The following is an 18,140-nucleotide window of genomic DNA, read 5'->3' as shown; positions in this document are numbered from 1 at the left end:
GCTGACGGAGAGATCAGTGAAGACCAGAACTACACCCCAGATGGAGCTGACGGAGTGAGAGATCAGTGAAGACCAGAACTACACCACAGATGGAGCTGACAGAGAGATCAGTGAAGACCAGAACTACACCACAGATGGAGCTGACGGAGAGATCAGTGAAGACCAGAACTACACCCCAGATGGAGCTGACGGAGAGATCAGTGAAGACCAGAAATACACCACAGATGGAGCTGACGGAGAGAGAGATCAGTGAAGACCAGAACTACACCACAGATGGAGCTGACAGAGAGATCAGTGAAGACCAGAACTACACCACAGATGGAGCTGACGGAGAGATCAGTGAAGACCAGAACTACACCACAGATGGAGCTGACGGAGAGATCAGTGAAGACCAGAACTACACCACAGATGGAGCTGACGGAGAGATCAGTAGAGACCAGAACTACACCACAGATGGAGCTGACGGAGAGATCAGTAGAGACCAGAACTACACCACAGATGGAGCTGACGGAGAGATCAGTGAAGACCAGAACTACACCACAGATGGAGCTGACGGAGAGATCAGTGAAGACCAGAACTACACCACAGATGGAGCTGACGGAGAGATCAGTAGAGACCAGAACTACACCACAGATGGAGCTGACGGAGAGATCAGTAGAGACCAGAACTACACCACAGATGGAGCTGACAGAGAGTGAGATAGGTGAAGACCAGAACTACACCACAGATGGAGCTGACGGAAAGTGAGACCAGTGAAGACGAGAACTACAAAACAGATGGAGCTGACGGAGAGATCAGTGAAGACCAGAACTACACCACAGATGGAGCTGACGGAGAGAGAGATCAGTAGAGACCAGAACTACACCACAGATGGAGCTGACGGAGAGATCAGTGAAGACCAGAACTACACCACAGATGGGAGCTGATGGAGAGAGAGATCAGTAGAGACCAGAACTCTCTGTATGAACCTGAGAGCTCAGAATCACAATCATCACAGTGCGAGTCAAGATATACTATTGAAGAGTGTGTGCAAGATCCACAATACATAGTCTTTGATAGCAAGCTTAAGGTCAAGTTTGCAATGAGCCAGGACGACAAGCAGGTGTCATCAGTTCATCCCTGAAAATAAATGGTTTTGCCATCACCATGGAGACCGTGTGTTGTGGGCCACAGGAGGAAGTGGGAGCCCCAGACTAGAGTGGGAAGGTTGTTAGCAGGGAATATGTTGCAGCCTTCCTTACTGGCGGCTCCCACTCCATATTTGTGGAAACATGTCACCTCCTAATTCTGGTGTCCATGTCTCTGTGACAGTTCACAAGCCAACAGCACCTCTACATTGTGCCAGAGGTTAACTACATGTGGACCCAGCACACGGAGGCCATTCTGGATACAGTTGGTGACAGTCCACTAATCGTATCTGGAGATGCACAGTGTGATTCACCAGGCCATTGTGCCTCCTTTAGCTCTGACACCATCCTCTGCTTCCCACCTGATCCTCCACTAGGAGACTGTTCTTCTTTTGGCTCTGACACCATCCTGGACTCTGCTTCCCACCTGATCCTCCACTAGGAGACTGTTCTTCCTTTGGCTCTGACACCATCCTGGACTCTGCTTCCCACCTGATCCTCCCCCAGGAGACTGTTCTTCCTTTGGCTCTGACACCATCCTCTGCTTCCCACCTGATCCTCCCCCAGGAGACTGTTCTTCCTTTGGCTCTGACACCATCCTGGACTCTGCTTCCCACCTGATCCTCCACTAGGAGACTGTTCTTCCTTTGGCTCTGACACCATCCTGGACTCTGCTTCCCACCTGATCCTCCCCCAGGAGACTGTTCTTCCTTTGGCTCTGACACCATCCTGGACTCTGCTTCCCACCTGATCCTCCACTAGGAGACTGTTCTTCCTTTGGCTCTGACACCATCCTGGACTCTGCTTCCCACCTGATCCTCCACTAGGAGACTGTACTTCCTTTGGCTCTGACACCATCCTGGACTCTGCTTCCCACCTGATCCTCCCCCAGGAGACTGTTCTTCCTTTGGCTCTGACACCATCCTGGACTCTGCTTCCCACCTGATCCTCCCCGAGGAGACTGTTCTTCCTTTGGCTCTGACACCATCCTGGACTCTGCTTCCCACCTGATCCTCCACCAGGACACTGTTCTTCCTTTGGCTCTGACACCATCCTGGACTCTGCTTCCCACCTGATCCTCCACTAGGAGACTGTTCTTCCTTTGGCGCTGACACCATCCTGGACTCTGCTTCCCACCTGATCCTCCCCCAGGAGACTGTTCTTCCTTTGGCTCTGACACCATCCTGGACTCTGCTTCCCACCTGATCCTCCACTAGGAGACTGTTCTTCCTTTGGCTCTGACACCATCCTGGACTCTGCTTCCCACCGGATCCTCCACTAGGAGACTGTGCATGTGACCGATGTGAGGAATAGCTACTGGTTGGAGACGGAGGGATTAGAGAGATGCCTGTAACACATTGAGGTAAGCTATAGCCTAACCTATATTTTGTAGCTAGCCTAAGGGTTGTAAGTGTGCATTTGGGGGATGTATGAAGAGGATGTAGGTACCTTTAGGATAATAATAATAATAATAAAACCATTACTACTAACAGGCCCATGGATGCAGTAATCAAACCCTGGCCACTGACAGGCATCCAAGTGTGAGGGTGACCTTGAGGGACTCACCTGCTAATAGGGCATTAATCAGAGAGGCAACAAAGAGACCAAAGATAACCCCGAAGGAGCTGCAAAGCTCCACCTCGGAGATCGGAGTATCTGTCCATAGGATCACTTTAAGCCGTACACTCCACAGAGCTGGGCTTTACGGAAGGGTGGCCAGAAAAAAGGCATCGCTTAAAGAAAAAAATAAGCAAACACGTTTGGTGTTCGCCAAACGGTATGTGGGAAACTCCCCAAACATATGGAAGAAGGTACTCTGGTCAGATGAGACTAAAATTGAGCTTTTTGGCCATCAAGGAACATGCTATGTCTGGCGCAAACCCAACACATCTCATCATCCTGAGAACACCATCCCCACAGTGATGGCAGCATCATGCTGTGTGGATGTTTTTCATCTGCAGGGACTGGGAAACTGGTCAGAATTGAAGGAATGATGGATGGCGCTAAATACAGGGACATTTTTGAAGGAAACCTGTTTCAGTCTTCCAGAGATTTGAGACTGGGACGGAGGTTCACCTTCCAGCAGGACAATGACCCTAAGCATACTGCTAAAGCAACACTCGAGTGGTTTAAGGGGAAACATTTAAATGTCTTGGAATGGCCTAGTCAAAGCCCAGACCTCAATCCAATTGAGAATCTGTGGTATGACTTAAAAATTGCCGTACACCAGCGCAACCCATCCAACTTGAAGGAGCTGGAGCAGTTTTGCCTTGAAGAATGGGCAAAAATCACAGTGGCTAGATGTGCCAAGCTAATAGAGTCATACCCCAAGAGACTTGCAGCTGTAATTGATGCAAAATGTGGCTCTACATAGTATTGACTTTGGGGGGGTGAATAGTAATGCACACTCAAGTTTTCAATTTTTTTGTCTTATTTCTTGTTAGTTTCACAATAAAAAATATTTAGCATTTTCAAAGTGGTAGGCATGTTGTGTGAATCAAATGATACAATCTCCCCAAAAATCTATTTTAATTCCAGGTTGTTAGGCAACAAAATAGAAAAAATACCAAGGGGGTGAATACTTTCGTAAACTGTATGTAGTTCTGTCCTTGAGCTGTTCTTGTCTATTAATGTTCTGTATTATGTTTCATGTTCTGTCTGGACCCCAGGAAGAGTAGCTGCTGCTTTTGGAACAGCTACTGGGGAATAAAATACCAAATAAAGGGAATCGGAGTGGACTTGTTTTTCCACAGATGTATTTTTTACGTATTTTTTGTTTTGTTTTCAATGGACGTGCTCCCGTGTCCCGGACCTGCTGTCTCGACCTATACATTCTCAGTTATGAAAAGCCAACTGACATTTGCTCCTGAGGTATTGAACTGTTACACCCTCTATAACCACTGTGGTTATTATTTTTTGATGTAAAATACATTTGATCAATTGATTTCTATGCTGCATGCTGTGTATTCATTAACTGTCTGAGTGATGTGACCTTTTTATATATTATCTGTAACATATTTTAGTGTGTATTTAATCTGCAATTTTACTTCTTAAAGTGTCAATCAGCAGTAGAAACAATAACAAAGTGTCCTCCCTGCTCCTCTTTTGGTAAAAAGCTGAGGGATGGGGCTGGAGAACTGTAACCACTCTCAGATTAATAGAGCTATAGATGCAAGGACTGACCATCCATGATATTAACATGATAGTTTTAACCATGTTTTGAGCGTATACAGTGTTTGTTTACATTTACTTTGTTTACAAGCATTGGAGTAAAACAAGTTTATATTTGGGGTTTTCATGGAGTGTGATTGTTGAACTAAAGCTCATGAGGCATTTATAAATTTGATTCTTCAAGAGTCAATGGTTACATATCATTAATTTCTAAGAGCAAAAATGGATGTAGCAACTGCTGATTGCCCCTTTAAGGTATGCTACTGTTGTTTGTCTATTGATCTTGTGCGTGAGGCGAAGACTTGCAATCACAAGCCTTTCCTGTGAAGCCTCTTCTTGTTTATTATTGGAACTTGTAAATACACCTCAATAACCCTGTAATTGACTGTATTTTTGTAATCCTGTTTCAATGATCTGTTTCCACAACCATGTAGCCAGGTGGCTTTGGATAAAGGGGACTGCTAAATGGCAAATATTATTCAAGTCTTCTTTGCCTCTGCCAACTAGCTGCCCAGTGTAGTTAACATTTCTTTCCAGTAGATGGCGGCCAACGCTAATTGAAGTCATTACTCTAGCAACAGGGACATGGGATTACTGCACGTTGAAAGTAGTTTTATTTTCAAAGCAAGTTTATCTGGTTACTCTTGAACCTGTTGTTATAGTGGACAAGCGAACTAATACTATTGTTACATAACGTCTATGTCTTGAAAAAAATGACAGCAGGCTATATTTACTAAATGAACTGGTTTTATTCAAAGCCTATGTAAATGCCAGTTGCTTCTGGGTATGTGTGCTTTATGGAAGAGACGACACACCGTACAACTTGTTACCATAGGGTGAACTGGCGATAAACTGCCAGCCTGTATGCTCTGCAAACAAAATCATAAGAAAAATTACTCTCATAATGAGCACGCCCCAAATTACTCGCCAGACACCTTACGATTTCAAGTGTGTTCATAAATTCAATTGCCGAGGAGGATTCGGACCTCAGTCAAGCACTCAAACTAACTGGCTAAAGTTGGCTAGCTAGCTAGCTACTTCCAGACACAAATGAGAGAACAGCTCACTCTGACCATTTTACTCGCCGTAGCAGAGCTGGTTACATGTTATCTAGAGTGTTGGTGACTAACTGTTACAGTTTTTACTAGCCGTAGCAGAGCTGGTTAGGCTGTTTACATGTTATCTAGAGTGTTGGTGACTAACTGTTACAGTTTTTACTAGCTGTAGCAGAGCTGGTTAGGCTGTTTACATGTTATCTAGAGTGTTGGTGACTAACTGTTACAGTTTTTACTGGCTGTAGCAGAGCTGATTAGGCTGTTTACATGTTATCTAGAGTGTTGGTGACTAACTGTTACAGTTTTTACTAGCCGTAGCAGAGCTGGTTAGGCTGTTTACATGTTATCTAGAGTGTTGGTGACTAACTGTTACAGTTTTTACTAGCCGTAGCAGAGCTGGTTAGGCTGTTTACATGTTATCCACAGAGTTGGTGACTAACTGTGCTGCTGGAAACAATTGAATTACACTTTTTTTGTCTAAATTTACGGACACAGACCATATTCAACGGGTGTTGAGCTTTCAACATTTATTCAACAGTTATTCTGTGCTCTGACATGGGATTAGATAGCCAGAGCAAATTTATAAACGCACATAAATTAACAATGTCCATTGAGAACGCACGACAAGGAAAGCGTAGCTAACATACCGGTCCATACTGCTGTAATGATATGCTATGTGGTTCATAAGGACAGTGTAGCTAACATACCGGTCCATACTGCTGTAATGATATGCTATGTGGTTCATAAGGACAGCGTAGCTAACATACCGGTCCATACTGCTGTAATGATATGCTATGTGGTTCATAAGGACAGTGTAGCTAACATACCGGTCCATACTGCTGTAATGATATGCTATGTGGTTCATAAGGACAGTGTAGCTAACTAACATACCGGCCCATACTGCTGTAATGATATGCTATGTGGTTCATAAGGACAGTGTAGCTAACATACCGGTCCATACTGCTGTAATGATATGCTATGTGGTTCATAAGGACAGTGTAGCTAGCTAACATACCGGTCCATACTGCTGTAATGATATGCTATGTGGTTCATAAGGACAGTGTAGCTAACATACCGGTCCATACTGCTGTAATGATATGCTATGTGGTTCATAAGGACAGTGTAGCTAACATACCGGTCCATACTGCTGTAATGATATGCTATGTGGTTCATAAGGACAGTGTAGCTAACATACCGGTACATACTGCTGTAATGATATGCTATGTGGTTCATAAGGACAGCATAGCTAACATACCGGTCCATACTGCTGTAATGATATGCTATGTGGTTCATAAGGACAGTGTAGCTAACATACCGGTCCATACTGCTGTAATGATATGCTATGTGGTTCATAAGGACAGTGTAGCTAACATACCGGTCCATACTGCTGTAATGATATGCTATGTGGTTCATAAGGACAGTGTAGCTAACATATCGGTCCATACTGCTGTAATGATATGCTATGTGGTTCATAAGGACAGTGTAGCTAACATACCGGTCCATACTGCTGTAATGATATGCTATGTGGTTCATAAGGACAGTGTAGCTAGCTAACATACCGGTACATACTGCTGTAATGATATGCAATGTGGTTCATAAGGACAGTGTAGCTAACATACCGGTCCATACTGCTGTAATTATATGCTATGTGGTTCATAAGGACAGTGTAGCTAACATACCGGTCCATACTGCTGTAATGATATGCTATGTGGTTCATAAGGACAGGGTAGCTAGCTAACATACCGGTCCATACTGCTGTAATGATATGCTGTGTGGTTCATAAGGATAGTGTAGCTAGCATACCGGTCCATACTGCTGTAATGATATGCTATGTGGTTCATAAGGACAGTGTAGCTAACATACCGGTCCATACTGCTGTAATGATATGCTATGTGGTTCATAAGGACAGTGTAGCTAACATACCGGTACATACTGCTGTAATGATATGCTATGTGGTTCATAAGGACAGTGTAGCTAGCTAACATACCGGTCCATACTGCTGTAATGATATGCTATGTGGTTCATAAGGACAGTGTAGCTAGCTAACATACCGGTCCATACTGCTGTAATGATATGCCATGTGGTTCATAAGGACAGTGTAGCTAGCTAACATACCGGTCCATACTGCTGTAATGATATGCTGTGTGGTTCATAAGGACAGCGTAGCTAACATACCGGTCCATACTGCAGTAATGATATGCTATGTGGTTCATAAGGACAGTGTAGCTAGCTAACATACCGGTCCATACTGCTGTAATGATATGCTATGTGGTTCATAAGGACAGTGTAGCTAACATACCGGTCCATACTGCTGTAATGATATGCTATGTGGTTCATAAGGACAGTGTAGCTAACATACCGGTCCATACTGCTGTAATGATATGCTATGTGGTTCATAAGGACAGTGTAGCTAACATACCGGTCCATACTGCTGTAATGATATGCTATGTGGTTCATAAGGACAGTGTAGCTAGCTAACATACCGGTCCATACTGCTGTAATGATATGCTATGTGGTTCATAAGGACAGCGTAGCTAACATACCGGTCCATACTGCTGTAATGATATGCTATGTGGTTCATAAGGACAGTGTAGCTAACATACCGGTACATACTGCTGTAATGATATGCTATGTGGTTCATAAGGACAGTGTAGCTAACATACCGGTACATACTGCTGTAATGCTATGTGGTTCATAAGGACAGTGTAGCTAGCTAACATACCGGTCCATACTGCTGTAATGATATGCAATGTGGTTCATAAGGACAGTGTAGCTAACATACCGGTACATACTGCTGTAATGATATGCTATGTGGTTCATAAGGACAGTGTAGCTAACATACCGGTCCATACTGCTGTAATGATATGCTATGTGGTTCATAAGGATAGTGTAGCTAGCTAACATACCGGTCCATACTGCTGTAATGATATGCTATGTGGTTCATAAGGACAGCGTAGCTAACATACCGGTACATACTGCTGTAATGCTATGTGGTTCATAAGGACAGTGTAGCTAACATACCGGTCCATACTGCTGTAATGATATGCTATGTGGTTCATAAGGACAGTGTAGCTAACATACCGGTCCATACTGCTGTAATGATATGCTATGTGGTTCATAAGGACAGTGTAGCTAACGTACCGGTACATACTGCTGTAATGATATGCTATGTGGTTCATAAGGACAGTGTAGCTAGCTAACATACCGGTCCATACTGCTGTAATGATATGTTATGTGGTTCATAAGGACAGTGTAGCTAACATACCGATACATACTGCTGTAATGATATGCTATGTGGTTCATAAGGACAGTGTAGCTAGCTAACATACCGGTCCATACTGCTGTAATGATATGCTATGTGGTTCATAAGGACAGTGTAGCTAGCTAACATACCGGTACATACTGCTGTAATGATATGCTATGTGGTTCATAAGGACAGCGTAGCTAACATACCGGTCCACACTGCTGTAATGATATGCTATGTGGTTCATAAGGACAGTGTAGCTAGCTAACATACCGGTCCATACTGCTGTAATGATATGCTATGTGGTTCATAAGGACAGCGTAGCTAACATACCGGTCCACACTGCTGTAATGATATGCTATGTGGTTCATAAGGACAGTGTAGCTAACATACCGGTCCATACTGCTGTAATGATATGCTATGTGGTTCATAAGGACAGCGTAGCTAACATACCGGTCCACACTGCTGTAATGATATGCTATGTGGTTCATAAGGATAGTGTAGCTAGCTAACATACCGGTCCATACTGCTGTAATGATATGCTATGTGGTTCATAAGGACAGTGTAGCTAACTAACATACCGGTCCATACTGCTGTAATGATATGCTATGTGGTTCATAAGGACAGTGTAGCTAGCTAACATACCGGTCCATACTGCTGTAATGATATGTTATGTGGTTCATAAGGACAGTGTAGCTAGCTAACATACCGGTCCATACTGCTGTAATGATATGCTATGTGGTTCATAAGGACAGTGTAGCTAGCTAACATACCGGTCCATACTGCTGTAATGCTATGTGGTTCATAAGGACAGTGTAGCTAACATACCGGTCCATACTGCTGTAATGATATGCTATGTGGTTCATAAGGACAGTGTAGCTAGCTAACATACCGGTCCATACTGCTGTAATGCTATGTGGTTCATAAGGACAGTGTAGCTAACATACCGGTCCATACTGCTGTAATGATATGCTATGTGGTTCATAAGGACAGTGTAGCTAGCTAACATACCGGTCCATACTGCTGTAATGATATGTTATGTGGTTCATAAGGACAGTGTAGCTAGCTAACATACCGGTCCATACTGCTGTAATGATATGCTATGTGGTTCATAAGGACAGTGTAGCTAACATACCGGTCCATACTGCTGTAATGCTATGTGGTTCATAAGGACAGTGTAGCTAACATACCGGTCCATACTGCTGTAATGATATGCTATGTGGTTCATAAGGACAGTGTAGCTAGCTAACATACCGGTCCATACTGCTGTAATGCTATGTGGTTCATAAGGACAGTGTAGCTAACATACCGGTCCATACTGCTGTAATGATATGCTATGTGGTTCATAAGGACAGTGTAGCTAGCTAACATACCGGTCCATACTGCTGTAATGATATGCTATGTGGTTCATAAGGACAGTGTAGCTAACATACCGGTCCATACTGCTGTAATGATATGCTATGTGGTTCATAAGGACAGTGTAGCTAACATACCGGTCCATACTGCTGTAATGATATGCTATGTGGTTCATAAGGACAGTGTAGCTAGCTAACATACCGGTACATACTGCTGTAATGATATGCCATGTGGTTCATAAGGACAGTGTAGCTAACATACCGGTCCATACTGCTGTAATGATATGTTATGTGGTTCATAAGGACAGTGTAGCTAACATACCGGTCCATACTGCTGTAATGATATGTTATGTGGTTCATAAGGACAGTGTAGCTAACATACCGGTCCATACTGCTGTAATGATATGCTATGTGGTTCATAAGGACAGTGTAGCTAGCTAACATACCGGTCCATACTGCTGTAATGATATGCTATGTGGTTCATAAGGACAGTGTAGCTAACATACCGGTCCATACTGCTGTAATGATATGCTATGTGGTTCATAAGGACAGTGTAGCTAACATACCGGTCCATACTGCTGTAATGATATGCTATGTGGTTCATAAGGACAGTGTAGCTAACATACCGGTCCATACTGCTGTAATGATATGCTATGTGGTTCATAAGGACAGTGTAGCTAACATACCGGTCCATACTGCTGTAATGATATGCTATGTGGTTCATAAGGACAGTGTAGCTAGCTAACATACCGGTACATACTGCTGTAATGATATGCTATGTGGTTCATAAGGACAGTGTAGCTAACATACCGGTCCATACTGCTGTAATGATATGCTATGTGGTTCATAAGGACAGTGTAGCTAACATACCGGTCCATACTGCTGTAATGATATGCTATGTGGTTCATAAGGACAGTGTAGCTAGCTAACATACCGGTCCATACTGCTGTAATGATATGCTATGTGGTTCATAAGGACAGTGTAGCTAACATACCGGTCCATACTGCTGTAATGATATGCTATGTGGTTCATAAGGACAGTGTAGCTAACATACCGGTCCATACTGCTGTAATGATATGCTATGTGGTTCATAAGGACAGTGTAGCTAACATATCGGTCCATACTGCTGTAATGATATGCTATGTGGTTCATAAGGACAGTGTAGCTAACATACCGGTCCATACTGCTGTAATGATATGCTATGTGGTTCATAAGGACAGTGTAGCTAACATACCGGTCCATACTGCTGTAATGATATGCTATGTGGTTCATAAGGACAGTGTAGCTAACATACCGGCCATACTGCTGTAATGATATGCTATGTGGTTCATAAGGACAGTGTAGCTAACATATCGGTCCATACTGCTGTAATGATATGCTATGTGGTTCATAAGGACAGTGTAGCTAACATACCGGTCCATACTGCTGTAATGATATGCTATGTGGTTCATAAGGACAGTGTAGCTAGCTAACATACCGGTCCATACTGCTGTAATGATATGCTATGTGGTTCATAAGGACAGTGTAGTTAACATACCGGTCCATACTGCTGTAATGATATGCTATGTGGTTCATAAGGACAGCATAGCTAACATACCGGTCCATACTGCTGTAATGATATGCTATGTGGTTCATAAGGACAGTGTAGCTAACATACCGGTCCATACTGCTGTAATGATATGCTATGTGGTTCATAAGGACAGTGTAGCTAACATACCGGTCCATACTGCTGTAATGATATGCTATGTGGTTCATAAGGACAGGGTAGCTAGCTAACATACCGGTCCATACTGCTGTAATGATATGCTGTGTGGTTCATAAGGATAGTGTAGCTAACATACCGGTCCATACTGCTGTAATGATATGCTATGTGGTTCATAAGGATAGAGTAGCTAACATACCGGTCCATACTGCTGTAATGATATGCTATGTGGTTCATAAGGACAGCGTAGCTAACATACCGGTCCATACTGCTGTAATGATATGTTATGTGGTTCATAAGGACAGTGTAGCTAACATACCGGTCCATACTGCTGTAATGATATGTTATGTGGTTCATAAGGACAGTGTAGCTAACATACCGGTCCATACTGCTGTAATGATATGCTATGTGGTTCATAAGGACAGTGTAGCTAGCTAACATACCGGTCCATACTGCTGTAATGATATGCTATGTGGTTCATAAGGACAGTGTAGCTAACATACCGGTCCATACTGCTGTAATGATATGCTATGTGGTTCATAAGGACAGTGTAGCTAACATACCGGTCCATACTGCTGTAATGATATGCTATGTGGTTCATAAGGACAGTGTAGCTAACATACCGGTCCATACTGCTGTAATGATATGCTATGTGGTTCATAAGGACAGTGTAGCTAACATACCGGTCCATACTGCTGTAATGATATGCTATGTGGTTCATAAGGACAGTGTAGCTAGCTAACATACCGGTACATACTGCTGTAATGATATGCTATGTGGTTCATAAGGACAGTGTAGCTAACATACCGGTCCATACTGCTGTAATGATATGCTATGTGGTTCATAAGGACAGTGTAGCTAACATACCGGTCCATACTGCTGTAATGATATGCTATGTGGTTCATAAGGACAGTGTAGCTAGCTAACATACCGGTCCATACTGCTGTAATGATATGCTATGTGGTTCATAAGGACAGTGTAGTTAACATACCGGTCCATACTGCTGTAATGATATGCTATGTGGTTCATAAGGACAGTGTAGCTAACATACCGGTCCATACTGCTGTAATGATATGCTATGTGGTTCATAAGGACAGTGTAGCTAACATATCGGTCCATACTGCTGTAATGATATGCTATGTGGTTCATAAGGACAGTGTAGCTAACATACCGGTCCATACTGCTGTAATGATATGCTATGTGGTTCATAAGGACAGTGTAGCTAACATACCGGTCCATACTGCTGTAATGATATGCTATGTGGTTCATAAGGACAGTGTAGCTAACATACCGGTCCATACTGCTGTAATGATATGCTATGTGGTTCATAAGGACAGTGTAGCTAACATATCGGTCCATACTGCTGTAATGATATGCTATGTGGTTCATAAGGACAGTGTAGCTAACATACCGGTCCATACTGCTGTAATGATATGCTATGTGGTTCATAAGGACAGTGTAGCTAGCTAACATACCGGTCCATACTGCTGTAATGATATGCTATGTAGTTCATAAGGACAGTGTAGTTAACATACCGGTCCATACTGCTGTAATGATATGCTATGTGGTTCATAAGGACAGCATAGCTAACATACCGGTCCATACTGCTGTAATGATATGCTATGTGGTTCATAAGGACAGTGTAGCTAACATACCGGTCCATACTGCTGTAATGATATGCTATGTGGTTCATAAGGACAGTGTAGCTAACATACCGGTCCATACTGCTGTAATGATATGCTATGTGGTTCATAAGGACAGGGTAGCTAGCTAACATACCGGTCCATACTGCTGTAATGATATGCTGTGTGGTTCATAAGGATAGTGTAGCTAACATACCGGTCCATACTGCTGTAATGATATGCTATGTGGTTCATAAGGATAGTGTAGCTAACATACCGGTCCATACTGCTGTAATGATATGCTATGTGGTTCATAAGGACAGCGTAGCTAACATACCGGTCCATACTGCTGTAATGATATGCTATGTGGTTCATAAGGACAGTGTAGCTAGCATACCGGTCCATACTGCTGTAATGATATGCTATGTGGTTCATAAGGACAGTGTAGCTAACATACCGGTACATACTGCTGTAATGATATGCTATGTGGTTCATAAGGACAGTGTAGCTAGCTAACATACCGGTACATACTGCTGTAATGATATGCAATGTGGTTCATAAGGACAGTGTAGCTAACATACCGGTACATACTGCTGTAATGATATGCTATGTGGTTCATAAGGACAGTGTAGCTAACATACCGGTCCATACTGCTGTAATGATATGCTATGTGGCTCATAAGGATAGTGTAGCTAGCTAACATACCGGTCCATACTGCTGTAATGATATGCTATGTGGTTCATAAGGACAGCGTAGCTAACATACCGGTACATACTGCTGTAATGCTATGTGGTTCATAAGGACAGCGTAGCTAACATACCGGTACATACTGCTGTAATGATATGCTATGTGGTTCATAAGGACAGTGTAGTTAACATACCGGTCCATACTGCTGTAATGATATGCTATGTGGTTCATAAGGACAGTGTAGCTAACATACCGGTCCATACTGCTGTAATGATATGCTATGTGGTTCATAAGGACAGTGTAGCTAGCTAACATACCGGTCCATACTGCTGTAATGATATGCTATGTGGTTCATAAGGACAGTGTAGCTAACGTACCGGTACATACTGCTGTAATGATATGCTATGTGGTTCATAAGGACAGTGTAGCTAGCTAACATACCGGTCCATACTGCTGTAATGATATGTTATGTGGTTCATAAGGACAGTGTAGCTAACATACCGATACATACTGCTGTAATGATATGCTATGTGGTTCATAAGGACAGTGTAGCTAGCTAACATACCGGTCCATACTGCTGTAATGATATGCTATGTGGTTCATAAGGACAGTGTAGCTAACATACCGGTCCATACTGCTGTAATGATATGCTATGTGGTTCATAAGGATAGTGTAGCTAACATACCGGTCCATACTGCTGTAATGATATGCTGTGTGGTTCATAAGGATAGTGTAGCTAACATACCGGTCCACACTGCTGTAATGATATGCTATGTGGTTCATAAGGATAGTGTAGCTAACATACCGGTCCATACTGCTGTAATGATATGCTATGTGGTTCATAAGGACAGTGTAGCTAACATACCGGTCCATACTGCTGTAATGATATGCTATGTGGTTCATAAGGACAGTGTAGCTAACATACCGGTCCATACTGCTGTAATGATATGCTATGTGGTTCATAAGGACAGCGTAGCTAACATACCGGTCCATACTGCTGTAATGATATGCTATGTGGTTCATAAGGACAGCGTAGCTAACATACCGGTCCATACTGCTGTAATGATATGCTATGTGGTTCATAAGGACAGTGTAGCTAGCATACCGGTCCATACTGCTGTAATGATATGCTATGTGGTTCATAAGGACAGTGTAGCTAACATACCGGTCCATACTGCTGTAATGCTATGTGGTTCATAAGGACAGTGTAGCTAACATACCGGTCCATACTGCTGTAATGATATGCTATGTGGTTCATAAGGACAGTGTAGCTAGCTAACATACCGGTCCATACTGCTGTAATGATATGCTATGTGGTTCATAAGGACAGTGTAGCTAACATACCGGTCCATACTGCTGTAATGATATGCTATGTGGTTCATAAGGACAGTGTAGCTAACATACCGGTCCATACTGCTGTAATGATATGCTATGTGGTTCATAAGGACAGTGTAGCTAGCTAACATACCGGTACATACTGCTGTAATGATATGCTATGTGGTTCATAAGGACAGTGTAGCTAACATACCGGTCCATACTGCTGTAATGATATGTTATGTGGTTCATAAGGACAGTGTAGCTAACATACCGGTCCATACTGCTGTAATGATATGCTATGTGGTTCATAAGGACAGTGTAGCTAACATACCTTTCCATACTGCTGTAATGATATGCTATGTGGTTCATAAGGACAGTGTAGCTAGCTAACATACCGGTCCATACTGCTGTAATGATATGCTATGTGGTTCATAAGGACAGTGTAGCTAACATACCGGTCCATACTGCTGTAATGATATGCTATGTGGTTCATAAGGACAGTGTAGCTAACATACCGGTCCATACTGCTGTAATGATATGCTATGTGGTTCATAAGGACAGTGTAGCTAACATACCGGTCCATACTGCTGTAATGATATGCTATGTGGTTCATAAGGACAGTGTAGCTAACATACCGGTCCATACTGCTGTAATGATATGCTATGTGGTTCATAAGGACAGTGTAGCTAGCTAACATACCGGTACATACTGCTGTAATGATATGCTATGTGGTTCATAAGGACAGTGTAGCTAACATACCGGTCCATACTGCTGTAATGATATGCTATGTGGTTCATAAGGACAGTGTAGCTAACATACCGGTCCATACTGCTGTAATGATATGCTATGTGGTTCATAAGGACTTTGTAGCTAGCTAACATACCGGTCCATACTGCTGTAATGATATGCTATGTGGTTCATAAGGACAGTGTAGCTAACATACCGGTCCATACTGCTGTAATGATATGCTATGTGGTTCATAAGGACAGTGTAGCTAACATACCGGTCCATACTGCTGTAATGATATGCTATGTGGTTCATAAGGACAGTGTAGCTAACATACCGGTCCATACTGCTGTAATGATATGCTATGTGGTTCATAAGGACAGTGTAGCTAACATATCGGTCCATACTGCTGTAATGATATGCTATGTGGTTCATAAGGACAGTGTAGCTAACATACCGGTCCATACTGCTGTAATGATATGCTATGTGGTTCATAAGGACAGTGTAGCTAACATACCGGTCCATACTGCTGTAATGATATGCTATGTGGTTCATAAGGACAGTGTAGCTAACATACCGGTCCATACTGCTGTAATGATATGCTATGTGGTTCATAAGGACAGTGTAGCTAACATATCGGTCCATACTGCTGTAATGATATGCTATGTGGTTCATAAGGACAGTGTAGCTAACATACCGGTCCATACTGCTGTAATGATATGCTATGTGGTTCATAAGGACAGTGTAGCTAGCTAACATACCGGTCCATACTGCTGTAATGATATGCTATGTGGTTCATAAGGACAGTGTAGTTAACATACCGGTCCATACTGCTGTAATGATATGCTATGTGGTTCATAAGGACAGCATAGCTAACATACCGGTCCATACTGCTGTAATGATATGCTATGTGGTTCATAAGGACAGTGTAGCTAACATACCGGTCCATACTGCTGTAATGATATGCTATGTGGTTCATAAGGACAGTGTAGCTAACATACCGGTCCATACTGCTGTAATGATATGCTATGTGGTTCATAAGGACAGGGTAGCTAGCTAACATACCGGTCCATACTGCTGTAATGATATGCTGTGTGGTTCATAAGGATAGTGTAGCTAACATACCGGTCCATACTGCTGTAATGATATGCTATGTGGTTCATAAGGATAGTGTAGCTAACATACCGGTCCATACTGCTGTAATGATATGCTATGTGGTTCATAAGGACAGCGTAGCTAACATACCGGTCCATACTGCTGTAATGATATGCTATGTGGTTCATAAGGACAGTGTAGCTAGCATACCGGTCCATACTGCTGTAATGATATGCTATGTGGTTCATAAGGACAGTGTAGCTAACATACCGGTACATACTGCTGTAATGATATGCTATGTGGTTCATAAGGACAGTGTAGCTAGCTAACATACCGGTACATACTGCTGTAATGATATGCAATGTGGTTCATAAGGACAGTGTAGCTAACATACCGGTACATACTGCTGTAATGATATGCTATGTGGTTCATAAGGACAGTGTAGCTAACATACCGGTCCATACTGCTGTAATGATATGCTATGTGGCTCATAAGGATAGTGTAGCTAGCTAACATACCGGTCCATACTGCTGTAATGATATGCTATGTGGTTCATAAGGACAGCGTAGCTAACATACCGGTACATACTGCTGTAATGCTATGTGGTTCATAAGGACAGCGTAGCTAACATACCGGTACATACTGCTGTAATGATATGCTATGTGGTTCATAAGGACAGTGTAGTTAACATACCGGTCCATACTGCTGTAATGATATGCTATGTGGTTCATAAGGACAGTGTAGCTAACATACCGGTCCATACTGCTGTAATGATATGCTATGTGGTTCATAAGGACAGTGTAGCTAGCTAACATACCGGTCCATACTGCTGTAATGATATGCTATGTGGTTCATAAGGACAGTGTAGCTAGCTAACATACCGGTCCATACTGCTGTAATGATATGCTATGTGGTTCATAAGGACAGCGTAGCTAACATACCGGTCCATACTGCTGTAATGATATGCTATGTGGTTCATAAGGACAGCGTAGCTAACATACCGGTCCATACTGCTGTAATGATATGCTATGTGGTTCAT

This window comes from Salvelinus fontinalis, unplaced genomic scaffold (genome assembly GCF_029448725.1).
Source record: "Salvelinus fontinalis isolate EN_2023a unplaced genomic scaffold, ASM2944872v1 scaffold_0001, whole genome shotgun sequence".
Taxonomy (NCBI): Eukaryota; Metazoa; Chordata; class Actinopteri; order Salmoniformes; family Salmonidae; genus Salvelinus; species Salvelinus fontinalis.
The sequence above is the reverse complement of the archived record's forward strand: the minus strand, read 5'-3'. Positions refer to the sequence as shown.